This window comes from Mytilus californianus, unplaced genomic scaffold (assembly GCF_021869535.1).
Source record: "Mytilus californianus isolate M0D057914Y unplaced genomic scaffold, xbMytCali1.0.p SCAF_9, whole genome shotgun sequence".
Classification (NCBI taxonomy): domain Eukaryota; kingdom Metazoa; phylum Mollusca; class Bivalvia; order Mytilida; family Mytilidae; genus Mytilus; species Mytilus californianus.
Genome location: NW_026262745.1, coordinates 31,757,735 through 31,780,030, shown reverse-complemented (window position 1 = coordinate 31,780,030; position 22,296 = coordinate 31,757,735). Strand labels below are relative to the sequence as shown.

The following is a 22,296-nucleotide window of genomic DNA, read 5'->3' as shown; positions in this document are numbered from 1 at the left end:
GATGAATATACTACCAATATCATGTATTATGTGGTATTAAATATTTTGTAAATTGTGCTCATGTTCTGTTCTGTAGTCTTCTGCGGCCAAGTTTTCATCATAAGCTTAACTAAAAATAAAAAAAAAGAAGATGTGGTATGATTGCCAATAAAACAATTCTCCACAAGAAACCAAATGACACAGAAATTAAAAACTATTGGTCACCGTACGGCCTTCAGCAATGAGTAAAACCCAAAGCTCAAAGCTATACATAAATAGAGAGCGTGATGCATATCCAAGCAAAGGGGATTGAATTGACCACCTCTTTCTGACATGTTATTATATCTATTTTGTATTTATACATCGCATTAAGCAAAAATGCACTCATTCAAACACGGGTAAAACTATCGGATAACAGAAGTCCATGTTACCATCCTATTCCAAAAAATATAACATTACCATTTAACCACAAGGAAGTCGTAGATCTACTTTTACCCAGGGAATAAACAACATTAAAGGTCAATGGAACTTGCACCTATTTATGTTAAATGTAAAACGTTGAAAAACTTCTTGTCCCATTGATATGAAATCATCCATTCCGGAACATTGGTGAAATCGTTAAGGTTAAATATTTTTTAATATTGTGAAATACCTGTTATTTAAAAACGCAGTTATAACATATACACTTTAAACGTTGCCAGTTCATTATAAATCAACAGAATAAATAAAATGGAAAAACTGTGTCCAGCAATACTTGGAATAATTACATTAGTTTTATTGTGTGCTGGAGCTTTCTCTCCCGGATGGATTGCTGTAGGTGACACTTCTAGCATAAGTGGAGTTGAGGGCCATGATACTTCAGGCGGTGTTGACGTACATATGGGATTATTTTATCTAGTTGTTGTTGGGAAAGATTTTACAACAGTAGTGGGATATGGTGAAGTTAGAGGGCTTAGCGTTTTAAGTATGTACATGTATTCAGAGTTTTTCAATCTTGATTGGATAAAAACATGACCATATTTGTTTTAGAGAGAAAAAAAAAATGAGATAAACAATAGTAATTACGTTAGGAGCAATAGTAGTTACTCGTTTGATGCTAAAATTATTTCAACATATTTTAGGCAGGACTTTGATATGATTTCCATATATTCATAGAATAACATTTCATTCCCTTAAAAAGCATAACACATAACTTAGACTTAGATCTTTGATATGAAACCCAGACTTAAGGATTATGTACCCTTTTGATGTTTCAAAGCTAAATATAAATATCTTATATGTTAAGTTGAAGTGAGGCATTCAGAAATAAACAGATGCAAATAAATCAGCGACATAAAGTTTGATCCCCGTTATTCTTTAAAATGGTATATTTAAGTAATACTCTCGATCAGGGTAATTATTTGAGCATATTCCCCCAGATGCGTATACGTCAACGTCTCTGATACTTTGGATACTTTTTGAATTGACCGACCGCTAATATCCTTATTATGTCAAGATGTTGAAAATTCTCTATAGCCTAGGTACTAGTCCTGTTTACGCATTTGAACCAAAAAAAAAAAAAACGAGAAAAAGTGAGGTTGAGGAACTTTTTATCAGAATTCGAAAAGTGCTTAACATTACTATGGTTTTAAATTGTGTATTTATTTATTTCAAATGTGTTTGAATATTCTAAAAGCCGAATTCGATTATTGATATCAACTTTAACGAGTTATTCCGATGAATAATATATTTTGTAAATTGTTGCTTAGACAGTCTTACCCTGTATTTCAAACTGTAAACACGTGTAAATAAATCTGTAACGGTCTTGCGTATAAAGCAGTCAAAGTGTCAATTATAATACATACAGACTTAAATGTAACCCAAAAATCTACAAGTGTTAACATTTATTAGCAAAAAGTTCAAGTTTTGGAAATTAGACTAGAAAAAGACAAGATAGTGCAGCCATTCATATTTCCATACAAAAGCAGTGATAAGGTACAAATTTGATGCAATTAAGATTCCATTCCAACTTCCAAACATCTTCTGAAAATGTTCCTGCATCTGGATAATTTGAGATAATGACACTTTTCCTGTTTTGTAAAAAAAATAATTGCTCTTTTTAGAACAATCGAAAAAATAAAATCATTATTAATTATCTTTATGTAAATCAGATGAACTCATCTCATATCTTTGTGGCTGACGCCTCTCAGATATTAGAAGACTACATCTAACACAAAATTATACACATTAGAAGCTTGTATTTAATGTGAAATATCGAAATACAGAAACAGATCAAGGTCATTGCAAAGCGATATGCCCTAAAGAAACGATATTTTTTAACAACGCAGTACATACAATTTACGTATGAAACATTCAAATGTACTCATTGAAAACAACAATCCTTTAACATTGAAACTTTAAACTTAATAGGACATTAGTTTCGCATGATCAAGCAAATGAAGTTTATGCGACAAAATAAATATTGACATTCGTGCACATTTTAACGATGATACGTTACTTTTTATAATCCCATATATTTCTCTTTTTAGTCATTGTTTAACAATAATACATTGTGACAATGGCCATCTAATAAAACATTACAATTTTAGCTAGAAATCAGACTACACTGTGGCATAATTGAACATACTCTGTCAACATTAACAACGTGTTAAAATTAATAAGTTATTACAATTACAACACGAATAGTTTTGATTACAATCCAATCTTCAGAGCTATCTTATATTATTAGAAATGGCCTATTTTAGAATTTCAGGTTGTCATTCTGTGTTTAATGACTATATATATATATATATTTGATTTTAAACATATTTTATTCATAAAGATATGAAAAGGATTGAGCAACAGGCACAGCCTATAAAAGCTCTCTCCATATTACATGTACAAGGTATACATCAAATATTAACAACTGTATTTGAAATAATACAATATAGTGGAAAATGCATGCTACTTATGAGCACACATAAGCATATATATATTTACAGTGTTAATTACTAAATGTAAAGTATAGTTAAGTATGTATGCAAATAATCATCGTTTATTCGAGTACTTGAGATATGTAAATATCCTTTATAAGTCATTAGAAAAAAATATATATATATAAGGTTTGGAAGAGACACTAAGCTTCCTAAGTGGAATAAATGAATTAATGTTGAAGGGAAAAAAATGAAAGAAATGAAGAAAAAAAAATGAATAAATAAAGTAAACACTAAATACAACAAAAATTAAGAAAATTTCAAACAAAACGATGATTGTCACTGATATATTTATAAACAGATTTTAAAATAGCAAATAAGTCAATATTTATGTCAACATTATCAACAATTGAGTAAATGGAAACAAGTAAAATCTGTCTTACATCATTGTACTGAGGGCAAATAAAAAAGAAATGCTGGTTATCCTCAACAGGGTGATTACAGTTTGCACAAATAGTGTTCTCTGATAAGAACTGATTAAACAAATGAGATTTTAGGTTGCTAGCATTATTTCTGAGTTGACAATGACTTATATTATGTTTCCTTATCCCATAATTGAAAGGTTTGAATCTTTCATCAGTCCTAAAAAACTTCTCCAGTCCACCTCTAAATATACACAAACTTGGGGATTTTTGTATACTTAGAGGAAGACTATTCCAAAGTCTTATAGTAGAAGGAATGAAACTATTATAGTAAGAGCTAGTTCTAGCAAGAGAAGGGTGAAATGTATTATTTTCATTCCTCAAAGTATAAGGGATTTGTCCGGGAAAATATGGCTGTACTAACTCATATAAGTATGCAGGTGTCATCCTATTTAATATTTTATAAAACAGTTTAAGCTTATGTTATTTCGTCTATTCTCCAGAGCTTCTTATCCTAATTCAATATAAAGTTTTTGTCTTGAGGAATTACGCCGTAGTCCAGTAATAATTCTAGCAGCTTCTATTTGAATATATATTGACCAAGTTTACTTTCTTAAAGCAGTAGGCTCTAAATATTCAGCACGTACCGACATGTAAGAACTCAGTAATTTTACTCTTCTTATTTGCTATATGTTTTTACATTTCTATCTGTGTATATTTCCAGGACTTAATGCTTGTGCATAATTAAACAGATTTATCCGGCTCGTAATCCGACTTCTGTCTCCTCGTTAGCGAGAAACAGATTAAGACTATAAAGGGGTACTTGAAAAAGATAATTAAACAAATAAATAAAAATAGTTGACCTATCTTTACTGGAAAAATGAATGCGCGCAAATGTAATAAAAAGCTGAAGCTGTAATAAAAATTATTTTTACGCGCAAATGTAATGGTGATTCGCGCAAATGTAATACACTGATTTACAAAGTGTCTGAATTTGTGGTCATCTTTACACTAATGAATCTTAATTAACTGATAATTTGGATCAAGTCGGGGAAGAGTTGATGCTGATGTAGTTAGTCAAATATGAGACTCAAACTGAAGGGTGGCGAAAGATACCAAAGGGACATTCAAACTCACAAGTCGAAAATAAACTGACAACACCACGGCAAAAAACGAAGAAGACCAAAAGACAAACAACAGTATACAAAACATAACATAGAAAACTAAAGACTGAGCAACAAGAACCCCGCCAAAAACCTGACGTGATCTCGGGTGCTCCGGAAGGTCAGCAGACCATGCTCCCCATGTGACACCTCTCTTGTTGCCCATGCAAGTACAAATCCGGTGATAAGTCTAATTCGGTAGCTCACATTCGAGGAAAGGAGGACAATATTCGTGCTACTATGTCTGTTACGAAACATGCAGCAACCAGAGACAATCGTATTTTATATTGCAATCATATTTATAATTTTGTCATAAACATAAATTCTGTTTATTTTCAGGTTTGGGATTTCTTGAATACCAGATAGAAACTATCCTGGGAATAGTCTTATGTTTTATATCAGTTATACTGACTTTTATATACAAGAAAGAAGGGACGAATGGATTTTTGGTTGCTATTATCATAATGTACATTATAGCAGGTCAGTAGTAAAGGGCTTTATCACAAAAATGGGTTTGAAGCATCTAAAAATAGACAGCAACATCGGGATGCTTTCGGAAAATAAAATTCAACACTTCCAGAATCTAGCGGTCGTCTTTTCTTATCAATATTTACAATATTGTACCACGGGACTTATTTTCACATCCTGTATTACTGTATTGGATCAAGTCATTTCTGTAACTTCAATGGATTTGTTTATGTTCCCATCATTGCCTCATATTTAACAACGACTTTGATTTTCCCGTCAAATTGGCTGACCAAAAGATACAAAGAGGTACATGTAGGGGCAATTTCACCTGCATGTATTTCAGGCAATGACAATTTTTAAAAAGTCTTTCAAGATTTGCTTAAATTTATAGTATCACATCCCAATATGCGCACTTTAAGGTCCTAATAATATCATGGCTTATGGTATAACTTTAAGGTCCTAATAATATCATGGCTTATGGTATAACTGTAAGGTCCTAATAATATCATGGCTTATGGTATAACTTTAAGGTCCTAATGATATCATGGCTTATGGTATAACTTTAAGGTCCTAATGATATCATGGCTTATGGTATAACTTTAAGGTCCTAATGATATCATGGCTTATGGTATAACTTTAAGGTCCTAACGATATCATGGCTTATGGTATAACTTTAAGGTCCTAACGATATCATGGCTTATGGTATAACTTTAAGGTCCTAATGATATCATGGCTTATGGTATAACTTTAAGGTCCTAACGATATCATGGCTTATGGTATAACTTTAAGGTCCTAACGATATCATGGCTTATGGTATAACTTTAAGGTCCTAACGATATCATGGCTTATGGTATAACTTTAAGGTCCTAACAATATCATGGCTTATGGTATAACTTTAAGGTCCTAACAATATCATGGCTTATGGTATAACTTTAAGGTCCTAACAATATCATGGCTTATGGTATAACTTTAAGGTCCTAACAATATCATGGCTTATGGCATAACTTTAAGGTCCTAACAATACCATGGCTTATGGTATAACTTTAAGATCCTAACAATATCATGGCTTATGGTATAACTTTAAGGTCCTAACAATATCATGGCTTATGGTATAAATTTAAGGTCGTAATAATATCATGGCTTATGGTATAACTTTAAGGTCCTAACAATATCATTGCTTATGGTATAACTTTAAGGTCCTAACAATATCATGGCTTATGGTATAACAGATCGTCAAATTTTAAACGCCCGAACATAGCCCAAAACAATATTTTGATAGAGTTCAGGCACATTTTTAGTATTTATTGAAAAAAAATGTATAAGGACATTATTAACCAAAACCAAAATTCTGCTGGAAGATAAAACTATGTATTGTCTGTCGGATACAAATCAATTCATTTGGTTAACGACGCCCTACTATGGAAAATTTGACAAAACACATGTAAAAGTACCAATCTGTATCAAATTTATTTTTCATTAGCAACATGTAGTACTGAATATCATGTAGTACTTATGAAGGGAATGTTTTTTTTTTTTAGGTAATACGGATTTTTCTTTAAAATAGTTAGTGGGAAGTGCTACCTATGAAAGAGGACAAATTCACAATCAGCACCTGTTTAAAACACCATTTATTTATCTGTTTATCCTCTTTACATTTATTAAATGTATTTAAAGTGGACAATACTGTCTTGTAATCCTTGATCTTTTCACATGTTTTTTTGTCACTACTTCCTCATTTGCGCAATTTTCCAGATCGATCCCTTTGACGGTTTTTCCGGTGTTTTCATTAGAAATAATAATAGAGCATACGATCTATGTTTATGTATCTGATTATTAAAATGCCTGATGCCATTAAAAATAATACCATTTCTGGTAAATCTAAGTTAATATGAAAAATAACTCTGTTTTCTTTTAGTATCTCGGAATGTGCACATTTTGAACCTGCGGTATTTGCAGTTTTTTGGGGTTTGCGTGAACTTTGATTTTGACATTTATAATATATTTTTACTTATTAAAAATAATTTTTAACGCCTATTTATCACACGATTTTATAAAGTGGAAACGAAATCAGTTTTATGGGGGAGGAGGGTGATCATGTGAAAACAATGCCGCAGTGAGTACAATGCAATCGACGTGTCTAGCTCTGTCAAGATTTAGATCAAGGCACACTTTGATATCAACTTCGGGAAGTCCTTTTTCTTGTCTTAGATAAAGCCTATATATCCAATATATTTTATTTGACTCGAGCAGTTGATACCCTGATGCAAATGGGCATACATGGCTCGAGCTTCTTGCTGTGATGTTCAATGTTGGCAAATCGTCTTAAGCGATCTGTTAGCATTCCCTATATGTCAAAGATAACGCTTAGGACAAGCATGTGTGTACCTACCCGAATTTTAGTATGAATGCGATATACATCCCCAACCAGATATAGTTAATAACAGATAATCCCTTGGCAGCATAACTCTGAAGGATGTACATAGGTAAGGTTTAGGAATTTTTATCAGATGTTCGGACTGCTTGGTTTTTTTCCTACGATACAGGGTAAAATATTTTGCCTCATAACACCCATTTTTCTTTTCATATAAGACTTCAATAGCTCATAAAAGGTCATTTATTAAAATTCAAGCAGATTCTAGATTTCTGTTCTTTCGATTTGAGACCCAAATAATACCAATGCAAATATAAGGTAAAAGTCCGAGTCAGCCTTTCCCCGCCATTTAAAAAAAATAAATATCTCGAAAAGGAGCTCCATAACCTATCAATATTTTTAGCTTATTTTGTTCTTTAACTAATGCTTTTTTGACTTATAGTATCATTCTAAATTCTAGATTTTTTAAGTTTCACCAAAGTACATCCTTAAATGGTAAATCTCCAATGTCAAAATCGAACCCGACTTGTATATTTCATGGTTCATGACATTATGTTTAAATTCAGAACAGTTCTCTCAAGTGGACCTTTTACTATCATCCAGAAACAAAAACAAAATTTTCAGAAATTTAGGGGCACAACTCTTTTAATGTAAATGCAAAAACCGTCAAAACCGAACTCTCTTTTTTCAAGTGTATGACATACATTTTCTGGTGACCGTGTCGAAATTATCATTCAAAAGTATAATTGTGGTAAATAATTGTTAACAGTGCATATTAAAATTCTCATTTTTTTTCAGGAATATCTACAGTTGTAGCAGTCGGACGTTGGCTTAGCAGTGTGATATTAATTTCAACTTACACAAACATAACAATGATCGTTCCATATTCTTTAATTTTAAGTGGTCTTGGTGCCATTCTTTGTGGGATCATAATGATATGTACAAGTTGCATGTACTGCCAGCACAACGCTGCTAGACCAGCCCAAGGGGGTCAGGTGTTTTCAGATGTTGCAATGACCGGTTATCCACAAACACAGCCGTATACGCAAGGACCGACGTCATATGGACAACCACAGGATAACAAAGGCTACGGATACAACTACGGCAATGGCAGTGGCATACCTTATAAAGCTTAGCAATGTAAATCCAATCATAGAAAAATGTGTATATTAAAATGTAAAATAATGAATATTAAGTTTACAATTATAGCAAAAACTGTAACATTGTTATCATAAAAGTTAATGTACATTTTACATCACAGATATTATATTCAAAATCATATATTCCATCATTTTGTAAACTTAAAAGAATAAAATTGGTATGGAAAAAACACGTTCGTTGATTTGCCTCTGTATTTGATTTAATACCATTCACATTGGAGCAAGGCATATTTGGTTTCAGTGTGTAGGTGTGTAGTTGTAAATATCTTCGTCATGCAGTGATCGCTATTCTTTAAAAGCTATACCAATAATGTACGGTTGAGATTACCATTAACAATTTGTTCAATGACTGATTAATTGATTGCTGCTTGTGTAAAGTCCAGTAGCAATTATTTCATACATATTAAGGTCGAGAACAATTTAACATTGAATTCAATAAATATGTAGGTTCTGCAAGACAGACGACACGTACAAAGAGCGGGAAATTTGGACTGCCACTGGAAAATAAAGATATGTTGGAAAAGGAAAGACATTTTGCTTTGCAAAAAGTAAAATCACAAAAATACTGAACTCCGAAGAAAATTCAAAAAGGAAAGTCCCTAATCAAATGGCAAAATCAAAAGCTCAAACACATCAAACGAATGGATAACAACTGTCATACTCCTGACTTGGTACAGGCATTTTCTTATGTAGAAAATGGTGGATTGAACCTGGTTTTATAGCTAGCTAAACCTCTCACTTGTATGACAGTCGCATCAAATTCCATTATATTGACAACGATGCGTGAACAAAACAAACAGACACAATAGGTAAAAATGTCAAAAATAGGGGTACAGCAGTCAACATTGTGTTATCATCTTAATCACTATAAAAACAAAAAAATGTAACGAAGAAGCACACAAAGGCATACATCAAATTCAACATCCTCCTTTTGCTTTTTTATTATACGATTTTATTTATCTATGTGAAATCAACCCATAAAGGATGGAAGGTTTTAAGTACTGGCGTAAAATCGCGCGTTTGAAATTCGCACAGGTAGACATAAAATAATTTTGTAACAGATCTTCTACCGACTCCTCAGAGAGTTGTTGCAATGAAACGTGCAGAGACCATGTTAATAACCCTACATGAGGCATCGATTTAAACATCAACATTCCGACATGATATGACGTGGCCGCGAAATTACGGAATGCAAAGATACATCAATGATGTGGATGAAATACGCCAATGAGACAGCAATACGAATTCTCCATATATCAAAAACATTAAGATATCGCAATTGAAGTAAGACACCACAGACATACGTACATATAACCAAACCGATGTTTATTTACAACAGATACATATATATATTGACACAGATGGACGACTTCACACGAAAATCTATGATAAACGGGACGATTTCAACTTCCCAATTATCAATTTCCCATTTCTCAGCAGTAACATACCCTCTGCCCCTTCGTATGGTGTTTACATATCTCAGTTGATACGTTATGCTCGTGCATGTTCACACTATACGGACTTCATATACAGGAGTGTGCTCCTAACGCAGAAACTGCTCCAACAAAGTTATGAGGAGGACAGATTAAAAATGACACTCCGTAAATTTTACGGACACCATCACGAATTGCTCGATCCATACGATGTGTCTTTGTCCAAAATAACTAAGGACATTTTTACCACGTGTTAGATTGTGGTTTGACATTACGTCGTCTGATCTTTTAATTACCGAACGTGACTTATTTCCGATTGTGACTGTTTTGCTGAGTGTGAATTCGCATTGCTATAAGACGTGTCACGGTACTATTCTATCCAAATTCATGTATTTAGTTTTGATGTTATATTTGTTATTCTCATCGGATTTTGTCAAATGTCTTATCGTTTGTAGTTGTAAATCTTATTTTTTTCTGTTGTATTCGTGTGTTATGGTTAAGATAATTAATCACCCAGTTCATTAATTAGATTTTAGTTTGGGTCACCTAAATTAATACGATACATTTGGATTACAGTTTGATTTAGATGAAACACCGAAATAGCTAGATAATACTATTTATTATCTAATTACTACCACATTTTATATTAATTAGTATTGTAATTTTCTTTGTTATTAATAAATGTTATATGAGTATTATAAACCAAATCTTGAATTCTATCCTAATTCTATCCTTTTTTGGGTAAATTTCAGAAATTCAAATGTGACTTCACTTTTTTTGCGTAGATCTCTTTGGCTAACTCGGCTGTGAATTTTTATGTGCTGGTTTATGTTGCTTTATGTATCCGATTTTATTCTATAGTTAGTCACCACTTCGGTGTTATCATGTATATCTATTATATAGTCATTTTTATAAATTTACTGTTTGCTAAAGTATGAATTATCCTAAATACTAAGGATTTTCTTATCCCAGACATATAACCTTAGCCGTATTTGGCACAACTTTTTTGAACTTTTGGTCCTCAATGCTCTTCAACTTTGTACTTGTTTTGGCTTTCGAACTTTTTTGATCTGAGCGTCACTGGTTAGTCTTGTGTTGACGAAACGCTCGTCTTGCGTATTAAATTTTAAACTGGTACCTTTTGTTAGCTATTATTCGTATGTTTCTCTGTCCTATATGTTCTCCCATTTATTTGTATTGTAGTCCTGTCATGTAATGTTGTCATTTTAATGTTATATTTAACATTGCCATAAAAGCGGGAGGTCTGGCTAGCCACAAAACCAGGTTCAACCCACCATTTTTTCTTCAAATGTCCTGTACCAAGTCAGTGAAATGGCCATTGATATATATTATAGTTCGTTTCTGTGTGTGTTACATTTTAATGTTGTGTTTCTGTTATGTCGTAGTTCTCTTGTATTTGATGTGTTTCCCTCAGTTTTAGTTTGTAACCCGGATTTGTTTTTTTCTCAATCGATTTATGAATTTCGAACAGCGGTATACTACTGTTGCCTTTTTTTGTCAATCTATAAACCAACCAGCTTGATAATGTCAGTTTCTTAGAACTTTTTCCTTGAATAGGAGTATTTTTCTTTTACACAGTACGATTTATCCTCCCTTAAACAAGATATTTGTATTTACGTTGGTCATTCTTTTTAAATATTTGTACAATTTTGCAATGGTATCGTTCTGCAGCTACTGTATTGCAACACGCCTACTACGGACCCCTCACAGACTTGTTGCAAAAGGTTTTTATTTTTTAAGGAAGAGAAAGTATCATTCTCCAGCCATGAACACGCAATGAAATATGAAGGGAACATTGAGAAAGTCCAATATAATCGGTATGAGCACTGTCAACGGCAGTCTACAGAACACTTTGCATATCATTGCTTAGAATTTACTGGGTTTCTTTTATGCAAAGAATTTGTACTGAAAGTGACATATATCAATGCACAACATTAAAAAAATATAATATTGTAACTAAAGCTGCCATGCTTAAATTTATATATTGAAAAAATGATGGTTCAATCTGAAGTACTGCAACGTCCAGTGGCAATTATTTCATTCATATTCACGACATGAACAGTAAGTGGTTTGCTACAAAATAAGAATAAATTTAAACGGTAGATTTTGCAAATAGGGATCACCTAGACAGGTATGAGGCATATGGAACATTGCATTGTCATATTTTAGCTGTCTGGAAACCCTAAAAAGCTTTATATTTCATCAAAGTTGGAAGGAATCATTGATTCGTCTGAAAGCGTGCAAATGCGGACTACTTAATGAAATGAACAGGTAATAAAGGTTTTGCGTCTGAAGCGCTTTTCTGGATGAACCTTCATCAGGAACGCTCAAAACTAAACATTTGAAAGCTAGGGATGCGTAAATACGTTGCAACGTTAGGAACTATTCAGAATAGTCAAATTAATCTAAGGTCAACTTTGCATGATGGAGTTGTAACCTTGATTTTCAATAATTTCTTAATTTATGAACGAGACATTTTAAATAAGTATACAGGTTATAAATCACTAACTACTAAGCAAATGATACTCTAGTGGACTACCAGTTCAGCAGTAGCGGTATAGACCCAGCGCTAATGAACGAAACACTTTCTGGATGTATTTAAGGTTCCTTTTTTAATTGGGGAGACACTTGTTTAAATTTCTATACCCAAAAATTGCATTGGGTAAGAGAGATAGAGAGGAGGGAAAAGGGGGCGAGAGAAAAAAACCCTCAAATTTAGAATAGTTTCGAATATATTGAATTGACAATTCGATAAGTTTTGAGTTCTAACATGTTTTAGTGCAGTCCTATTATATACGTGTCTGAGGAAGTGGTACTTGCCTTTTATATTCATTTTTATTATCCTTTTCTTAGTTTCTGCTATTTTCCATTTACTAATCGATTGGGGTATTTTTAATACAGAGAGACACATATTGTATGTATTGTTTTTATGTACAAGCTCGTGCAGTAATCGTGGCATTTACACTTTAAAGAGGCATCTTAATATCATTCCCACTCCGACCAGACATTGCTGCGTATTTATGCATCCCGTTTTCGTCAAATACCTATCGATTTATGTCTTTCAATAACTGGAAAAAAAATATCTCAATTAACTTGTAAGGTATCAGATTGGTTCTAAAAGTTGTGACCTCTGTCTGTGTTTATGAACCTTATACTGACAACCGAAGGACCAGATTTCTATTATGATTATACTGATTCAAAAATGTAATTTATTCTAAATTATGCGAATTGTAATTAAAACCTTATTATGGTCCACATTTATAACAATTTCAAATTAAATCAAAAGCTTTATTTTACTTTAAGTTGGCATGTCATAGAACAATTACATAAGCTTTTTTTTTAGCTTTTATAACCGACAAATACATGCATATAATTTGACCGGTTACACAATTAGTAATGCATTTTTGTTATTCAATGTTTACTTATTTTGTGTTATATCTCGTCTCACTATTTTAATATGTACCACCTTTGATAAATATTTAGTATGACGATAAATTTTCACTGCTGTTCTCGTACTATGAACAACAAATTTATTTATTTTTTAAAAAATGTCTCTTTACTTCTAACAACAAAATTATTATATTTAAATTTACTTGAGTACGTTATTTTATTTAATGCCATTTGTCCAAGGATATAGTTGTCTTTTTGACATTGTGTCATAGATCAAATTTATTCGTTCAGTGTATGTTTACTTGTTTTTATTAATATGTCTTTTTGATTGAGTTAAGCTATTTAAATCGATATTTTATAGTGTGTCTTTCTATGTTGTAATGTTACACTACTATTTCAGGTTAGGGTGAAGGTTGGCGCCTGTTAAAACGTTTAAACCCGCTGCATTTGTTTGCACCTGTCCTAATTCAGGAACCTGTTTCAGTGGTTGTCGTTTGTTGATGTGGTTCTTAAGTGTTTCTCGTTTCTCGTTTTTATATAGATTAGACTGTTGGTTTTCCTGTTTGAATTGTTTTACAACAGTCATTTTGGGGCCCTTTATAGCTTACTGTTCGGTGTGAGCCAAGGCTCCGTGTTGAAGGCCGTACTTTGACCTATAATTGTTTACTTTTTACATATTGTGACTTGGATGGAGAGTTGTCTCATTGGCAATCATACCACATCTTCTTATTTCTATATACACAATACAGATATTAAAGCATAAAAGACATTCAACATATATTTCATAGATATAAGAAGATGTGGTATGAGTGCCAATGAGACAAGCACATTTAGGCAAATCTGGACTGAGTTAATTAGGCTAACGCAATAATACACATTAAATGCATGCACAAAAGAGCACTAAGCTAGACTATACTAAGCATAAAAGCAGCAACACAAAACACTAAAGGAAAGTCTGCACTAATTTATAAATAACACTAAGCAGATAAAACACAAATAAGAACGGGAGTATGATAAGCAGCACTACTATAATTTAAAGCTGTAATTTGAACATAAAAAATTAATACCTAGCACATGCACTGCAATGGCATGAGTTACATTTCCAGGAGTTTTCTAGTCTTTTAAATTGAGTAATATATGTTTCAGCTCTAAAATGGTTTTGAAACTCATTCCATAATTTGGCTGCAGAATATCCGAAGGATGGCAAGCCATACCTTGTGGTTCTAACTGCAGGCATTTTGAGCTAAGTTCTGATATTTTGTTTCTGTAATGTATATAAATTTATGTAGGTATATTGGAATTTGATTATTCACTGTTCTACCTCTATCGGGGATATGAGTGTTGAGATTTAGTTCACAATGAAAAGGTATGCCTAATAATTTAACCTCTTTTTCACGTTTCATTTTCATACCGGCCAGGTCAAATGTAATGTTTTGTCAAATGTTTTTTTTTCCCAATCACCAAAGCTTGACATTTTTCAGAATCTGCCTTCAATTGATTGAAGGAGAACCAGTCTATCAGAGGAACCTGTCTTTTTCCAGTGTACAAATAACTGTTTTATATCCCTATTTGCATAAGAAAGAGTATTGTCTTCAGCATAATTTTAGAGTGAACTGTGTGAAGTGAAGTTGAAGATATTGTGTTAGAAAATGTTGAAGAAATACAGTCTGTGCCAAACTGTTTTAGGGTTTGTCTGACCGAAAAACGTTATAATCAATATATTTTTTTCTTTATTACTGCTATTTTCTATTTACAATTGTTATAATTGTTGCCTTTATTTGGACAACAATAGTTTTTAGATAAATTCAATCAACGCCTAAATACATTTGTCAATATTTTCTTACAAAAAAATAACTAAACTATCTTCAGGAAATAGAAATTATATTATCATTAAATCAATACAATAAATAAAAGTACACTATGTTTTTAATGGTTTTCGGTATTTGTGTTTGTATGTCAAAGTATTTACCTATATTCTCTGATGCTCAGTTCAAATTCGTTTTTCCAGTTCGAAATCCCCTTTTTATATGACCAAGCACACTTATCCTGGCGTGTAAGAAAATAGATCGTTAACGTTCAAGGTTAATCATGTCTATCGCTTTCAATACGTACATAAATATAGGATTATATAGAAAGCAAGCACGATTTCGTCCGTCTTGGTACCGATTAAGGAATATAAATCATGTAAAAAGCAGTTACTATAGTGCCTAACAAGATTTTGTGAGGTAGACGAAATTGACCTTAAAACGATCGTTTTGAATTTTTATGTAACAAAAAAGGCAGATCGGACACATTTTGACTTTATTTACTGACTACTGAAATGTCTTGTGTAATGAAATAAAACGTCTGCTTTGCAAGCTTTCTATTTTTTCTCCCGAAAAGGCTATTAAAAAATAATTTATCTACTCTATATTTGAAAAATTTTATGAAAATATAAGAAGTGGCAATTCTTACCTTTCATACCTTTAGTTTCATCGATAAAAAATAATATGGACTCATCCAGTGTCCAGTTTGAAGGTCATTTCAGTTACTTTACACATTCATACACGTTCTGATTTAATCAATACACGTGTATGAAAAATATAAACAGTTTGAAGGTAAACTAATAATAACTTAATCCAATCAAATTGCGTAAGATTCAATAAAAATGACCAGTCCACATCATAATTAGTAATAGGGGTAAACTGGATAGGGAGAAAATGACAGACATTTTAAGTTCATTTTTTGCAATAACGAATAAAACATTTTCAACCAAAAGTTTTGGTATAATTTCAAAAACTTGTCATTTTGTATTGGTATAGTTTTCGGACTTTCGTTTGCGTATTTAAGGCAATAGAAAGTTTGGGCTTCAACAGTCTACATAATTATTGACTTTATACCAAAAATACGCCCTTTTCATACATTTAATGTTTCACAATTATCACATGGATACAAAATAAAATCATTTCTTAAAACACTGCAAAAAAAAAAAATATTTTGATTGGTATAGTGGTATTGTCATAAAGTGCATTGAAATGAACCTTGGTATAGCAAACATCGGATTCCCTCACAAAATGTTATCACGTTCTATAATGAAACGTATAACCTAGAATCCTGATGAAATATTTTCGATTTTGCTAGCTTCAATTCAAATATAACACCAGGTCACCAGCACTTCCATTTGAACTTTGATTGGTTAACGTTAAGTCGACAATTTTTCGTAACTCCTCGCGCCTTTCCCCGAAATTCACCTTGACAAAAAATGGAGGTCGATTCAACGCAGTAACATCTGAAAATAGCCCTATCATCTAAAAATTTGAAAAGAAACACGTCGTAAAGGCACTAAATATAAAACGATATTGGCCTCGATAGAAAATGACGTCCTATCCATATTACCAACCGGCTATGGCAAAAGTTTAATTTTCGAGTGTTTACCTCGAGTCGTCTCTCTGTCAAGAAATTTACCGTCAGCTATAATTTTAGTTTCCCTATTGAATTCAATCATTATGGAGCAACTCTCCAGGTATAATGATTTTGCCATTGAGGCCAATTAACAATTTCTCAATGGATTGAAAATACACCAGTCCATATGCAATATAACTAGTAATACTACTTGATCATGTCAAGGTGTGGTTTAACAATTTACCACTGGGACCTTTATGTTTTTCATTGGCCACCCAGAGCAAATGATTAACAAAACCTTATTTATGGAAATGAGACGTGAAAGATACCAGTCTTTGCTGACACATGTTGTCATAGACGAAGCTCACTATGTAGAGAAGTGGGGGATGGATATCCGGAAAGACTTTTCAAAGTTAAGAAAGTTGAGGTAATTTTAGCCGCTCTTCCATATCAGCACTTTGACAGGCTTTTGCTAAGATAACAGTTGTCACACAAACAGCAAAACTATTTTGTCTACATGTAAGAAAAGGGATGGAGCAGAAACTTTTTATTGTATGGAAAAATCATGCTGTGAATGAGTATTAAACCTCATTTTTCATTGTTTCACATTTTTCACGACTGTGCCTTTTATAGCAGACTATTTGCTATGAGTTCGAAAACCATATCGTAGCTTCAGGTCTATAATTGCTTATGTATCTACTTCATTTGAACTCTGGTGGATAGTTGTCTCATTGGCAATTTTATTGCATCTCCTTATTTTTAAATAAACATAATTATGACACAAGGTAATTGTCAAATAGTGCTTCACTGCTTAAGGCCATAGTCAAGTTGACTGAGGTGTTATGTTAACTTAGAGGCATGGCATTGGGAAAGTATACATGTAAAATATAAAGCCAGACTCCATAATGATACTGTATGGACATTGTCTTATTTATATAATTTTGCATAAAATCCTTACATTGCATGTCCAGCTGCAATTAACATAATTAAATGATATGGTCAAGTAATTGTAACAATTAGAATTGGATATAAGCATGACTAGCAATAAATATTTTTATTGTAAAATCTACAGTGTTTTGTTCTTGACTTAACTTTTAAATTGCAACATAGGCTACATTAAATATGCAGGCCAATTAAAATTGTGTGGTTCCTTATAATCCAAGATAGTCTACAGAACTGAATTATTTCAGTTCTATAGCTATTTTGTATACATTGTAATAAAGCACTCATTCATTATAATATTTAAAAAAATAATTGACTATTAAATAATAGAATCCTTCTCATTATATACCAAAAGTAGATGTGGTCATTAGTATACTTTACAATTTACTTTGATAATATCTTTCTGGAAATATATACATGCCATAATGTTACACAGTTATCTTTATAACAATATTGTGTTTTTTATTTAGTCTACACAAAACAAGAAACACACATATTTTGTACACCTATATTAAAAGTAAATGTATCTTTAAAACAGGTCTATTCTACCTAAAGCAAAAGTACTGGCTCTGACCGTCACAGCTAGTACAGAAACCCAGAAAAGTATAAAAGTAGCTATGCTTATGAAAGATGCAGTTACTTTCAAAGTTGTATTGCCCGTACAAATATAAAACTATTGATAAGGAGAAGACCAAGTTACAAGGACGGAATTGAAGAAAGTTTTGTGATATATATCACAGCATCAATTTACTAGTAGTATTGCACATACATTGTACATTTGGTTATCTTAACAAGTAAATAAAGATGTTCACTCCTACCCAAAAATACAGCAGTAATGATAACAACTGGTAAATACAATGTCACACACAGTACTGAAAACTACTGCACTGCTGCAGTAATAATAATTACTAAACTAATGGTAAATACAATGTCATACACAGTACAAAAAACTACATTATGAAGTATAATTCATCTTTCTGTTTAATACAAACAATTTTAAGCTATGAACACAATTGCACATTTATTTGATAATTCTTGTCTGCATCTTTACAATTTTTTCTGAAATTTTTATATCATTGAAAAAGTTTTACTTTTAATTGGAAAAAGGCAAGGTGATTTTTTTTTACCAAAAACCTGAAAGTAATATTTTTAAATGAAAAATTTAGCAATTATTAGGTTTTTAATATAATTAAATGTACAAAACTAATGTTATAGGTGACAATTGAGCCATTTGTTGAGGATTTAAAAGAAAAATAAAAGATTCTTTTCCAAAAAAGTAATTTATTGTAACTTGAAATGGTGTGGGGCAGGGTTCGAAGAATGTCAGAGACACTTGACAATAGATGACACGAAGCAGCTAGTAGCACAGTATCATGCTCCTTGTACAAATCAGGTTAACATTTGAAAAGAGTTTGTGTATATATTACCTTATTATTTTGAAATATTCTTGCATTTTGTACTGATTATGTTTGTGTTTGTTGTAAAGAAAGGAAGACCAAATCAAGCATTTTCACTGGTTTAAATATTGTGTCAGATTTTATGTTTTATTTTTCTGCACTATGTTTGATTCATTAATATGCAATGATATCTCCATGCTCATGGACAGACAAATAATGGAAGATGACTAAACGGTATTTATTTAAAAAAACAGTTTAATTTCAAAATTTAAACTTCTTTTATGTCACATTGTTTCTTTTTTATGTTTTTCATTTTGTAATTCTATTTCTTTTGCAGCAGTTATTGAGCATCCGGAATAGACGATGTCTTATTGAATATTAATTAATAATAAAAATAAAAAAAAGGAAATTTCAATGTAAAATGTGTGTATTTGAATGAGGCCAATATTTATTATAAAGTGTGTAAAATGCAGCTGAATTACTGAAAGCAAAAAAGAATAAAAGGTCAACAGGTCAAAATATTTGTTGAAATGATGTTAAATGAAACCAATATTCCATATAAATGTATATATATATATATTAATATAATATATCTCAATACTATTATTCTGTAATTAAGAGAGCAATTTTCAATTACTGTATGCATGTACCATACATATTTCACCAACATCATCTAGTTATGTTTCATTGTGTTTTTTGCAGATGAAATACTATGTGGTTCATTCTATGGGAGAATTTGGGAAAACCAGACTTTTATCTGCAACTGAGGCTTATAGTATGGGTACAGATACCCCAAACATAAGAAGGACTATTCACATTGGTGTTCCAAAGTCTGTTGAATGTAAGTTTCTATAATAAAGTAATAGTCTATCTAATAATCAATGAGTACTTATATATGCTAACATCAATACATAATTTAAAATCACACTGAACTTAAAATACCATTGTTGTTTCTTCACCCCTATAGATAATAGCAACATCTAATATTTCCTGTAAATTCTTTAGATTATTCACACACTAAGAAAAGAGAAGGAAGGAAGGGGTTATCTCCAATTTAGTCATAACCATAAAGTTTTTATGAAAATTAAACTGTTACCATTTGTATATTTCTAAAATGGTAAGAGGTACATTAAGTGTGTTAAGACATTACTGATTGATATTTTGATTTGGATTAAAATAAAAACCTTCAAAATAAAATAAATGAAATCAAATATAATTCAATAGCAGATTCATTCCACATGAAATCGTTAATTATTGCAAAATTGTATTATTCTATTACCTACATGTATATTTTGTTCTGCACTACAGGTTGTTCCAACTTGACATGTTATGTCTATGTTTGTCAGACTACCTTGTAAATTCAATTACGTTTAGAATACATCCAAGAGGTAGGGAGAGCTGGCAGAGATAGAACCTATGCAGAAGCTATCATGTACTACAACAACAATGATGTAGCAAAGAATGTAGTTGGCCTTGACATTAAAATACCAGATTTTGGAAGAACAGAGGAGTGCAGGTGGAATTTCTGGTGTCACCATTTGGAATGTCCACAAGAAAGGTCATTGAGAGATCACATGTGTTCTGATAACTGTGTTCCTGTCCAGAATGTTCTTGCATGGGCAGATATGCCAAAATAATTACATTAGAATTAATAATTCACTTTAACAAATATTTTTAACATGCAATTACTTACAAAATTCCTGCATGTTCTATAAAGAATGTACTGCTCTGTCAGTATAAAATGAGTGTGCTTAGATATTACTAGTTTCACTGCTATGACATATATGCCCTGCTCAATACAGTAATTTAAGGACAAATAATATATCACAGTGATAAAGTTTTACTGAGACTGCATAATGATACCCATTTTCCAGCATTAGCTGCAGTACGTGATATATGTTTTTAACCATATATTACTAGTATATTTTCTTAGCAATTAAATAGAAGTTGTTGTTTTGTATTGCATTATGACCAATTGGTTCATGTATATTTTAGTAGATTAAAATGATTAGTTAATGAAATATACAATGTATAAGGTGGAAATTATATCATACATGTATAATTTACAGCTTGAAATTAAGACCCATTTTGGCACATCTCCACATAATGTTGGTAAGGATTTAGCGACCCCATAATAATTAATTGATATTGTTTTTTTAAATTTATCATATATAGTATTATTAAATGCATTGCTTACTTTGCATATGACAGACCAATTGTTAGCATGACATTGGAAGTATCAGCTACAACACTGATGTGTATAAAGCAGTCTTTACTACCCTTCTTTGAGGCTGAAAACGGGATATTAACCCTTCAAAATCCTGTACTGCATACTGGACTCTCTATTGAACTGGCAGAAAAAGTTGTCAAATCTGTCCAACAAAGGCGTGATTTAAAAAAATGAATTAGCCTATTTAAATTCCAATTATATTGAAATATCGTAGCTATTGTACAGACTTATTCTACTTAAGGGCAAACAATACAGTTTAGATCCCACGGTGAATTTTTGACGAAAGTTTGCATACAAGCTATTTTTGCACTTAGTCAATTCACATATGTAATAAAAAATATACCTTCATGTGCTACTTTTAGAGATAAATGGGGTAGAAATTTTGAGCATTTACTGGAAAAGTCGATTTTTTGTTTTAAAAGATAAACGCAAGCGGATTTTTGTAAAAACATTTTGAATATCTTCTCCGTATTACTTTGCTTTGAATTTGTTTAACAATTCTTTGGAAGTAATTTATTTGTATCATATTTTCCTTGTTTTAGTAAAGAAACAGCGTTTCTTGTTGTATATCTATCTAATTTAAAAAAAAAATTCATGTTTGATTTGATCATTAAAATTGGCACAAATAATCTTCACACATAATCAAGGTAATTGTCATTTTTAAAAAGAGGGGTCCATGAAGTCGTTTTCAAGTTAAATCAGTCTGAATGACATTACCTCCCCTGTTACTGCATCGTTTGCCCTTAAACTGACAATTTTGAGTGTGTCAGTACAGCATGTAGGTACAGTAGAAAGATATTTTGTTAATTAAAGAGTTTTATCACATATCCTAAATAATATGAACAATTTCTCAGACCTGAAAATGGTTTACATTTTACAGAGTTGTTTCCATAAGGCCTTATATTTAAAACATCCATAAAAAAGCATATACATTGTATAATTGTTTGACTTTTGACATGGAAGTACTTTGAGCCCATAAAGCACATTTTAGAAATCAGATTCTTTAAAGGTAGATGGGGTTTCTTTT

The 22,296-nt window shown here is 31.8% G+C and overlaps 1 long non-coding RNA gene across 48 annotated transcripts in view; it reads left to right on the top strand.

Annotated features, from left to right (window-relative positions):
* The first annotated feature begins 561 nt into the window (after positions 1-561).
* The window catches only part of LOC127715125 (uncharacterized), a 63,187-nt gene continuing 41,452 nt past the window's right edge, over positions 562-22,296 (top strand). Inside the window, exons 1-6 of one of the 48 annotated variants that reach the window (XR_007988138.1) lie at positions 564-943; positions 4,816-5,400; positions 5,438-5,511; positions 5,623-5,918; positions 5,956-6,103; positions 6,141-10,627. This is a non-coding gene — a long non-coding RNA (uncharacterized LOC127715125). Of the gene's footprint in view, positions 944-4,815; positions 10,628-22,296 lie in introns of those variants that run through there. The other 47 variants (XR_007988162.1, XR_007988153.1, XR_007988160.1 and 44 more) reach the window with 47 other exon arrangements.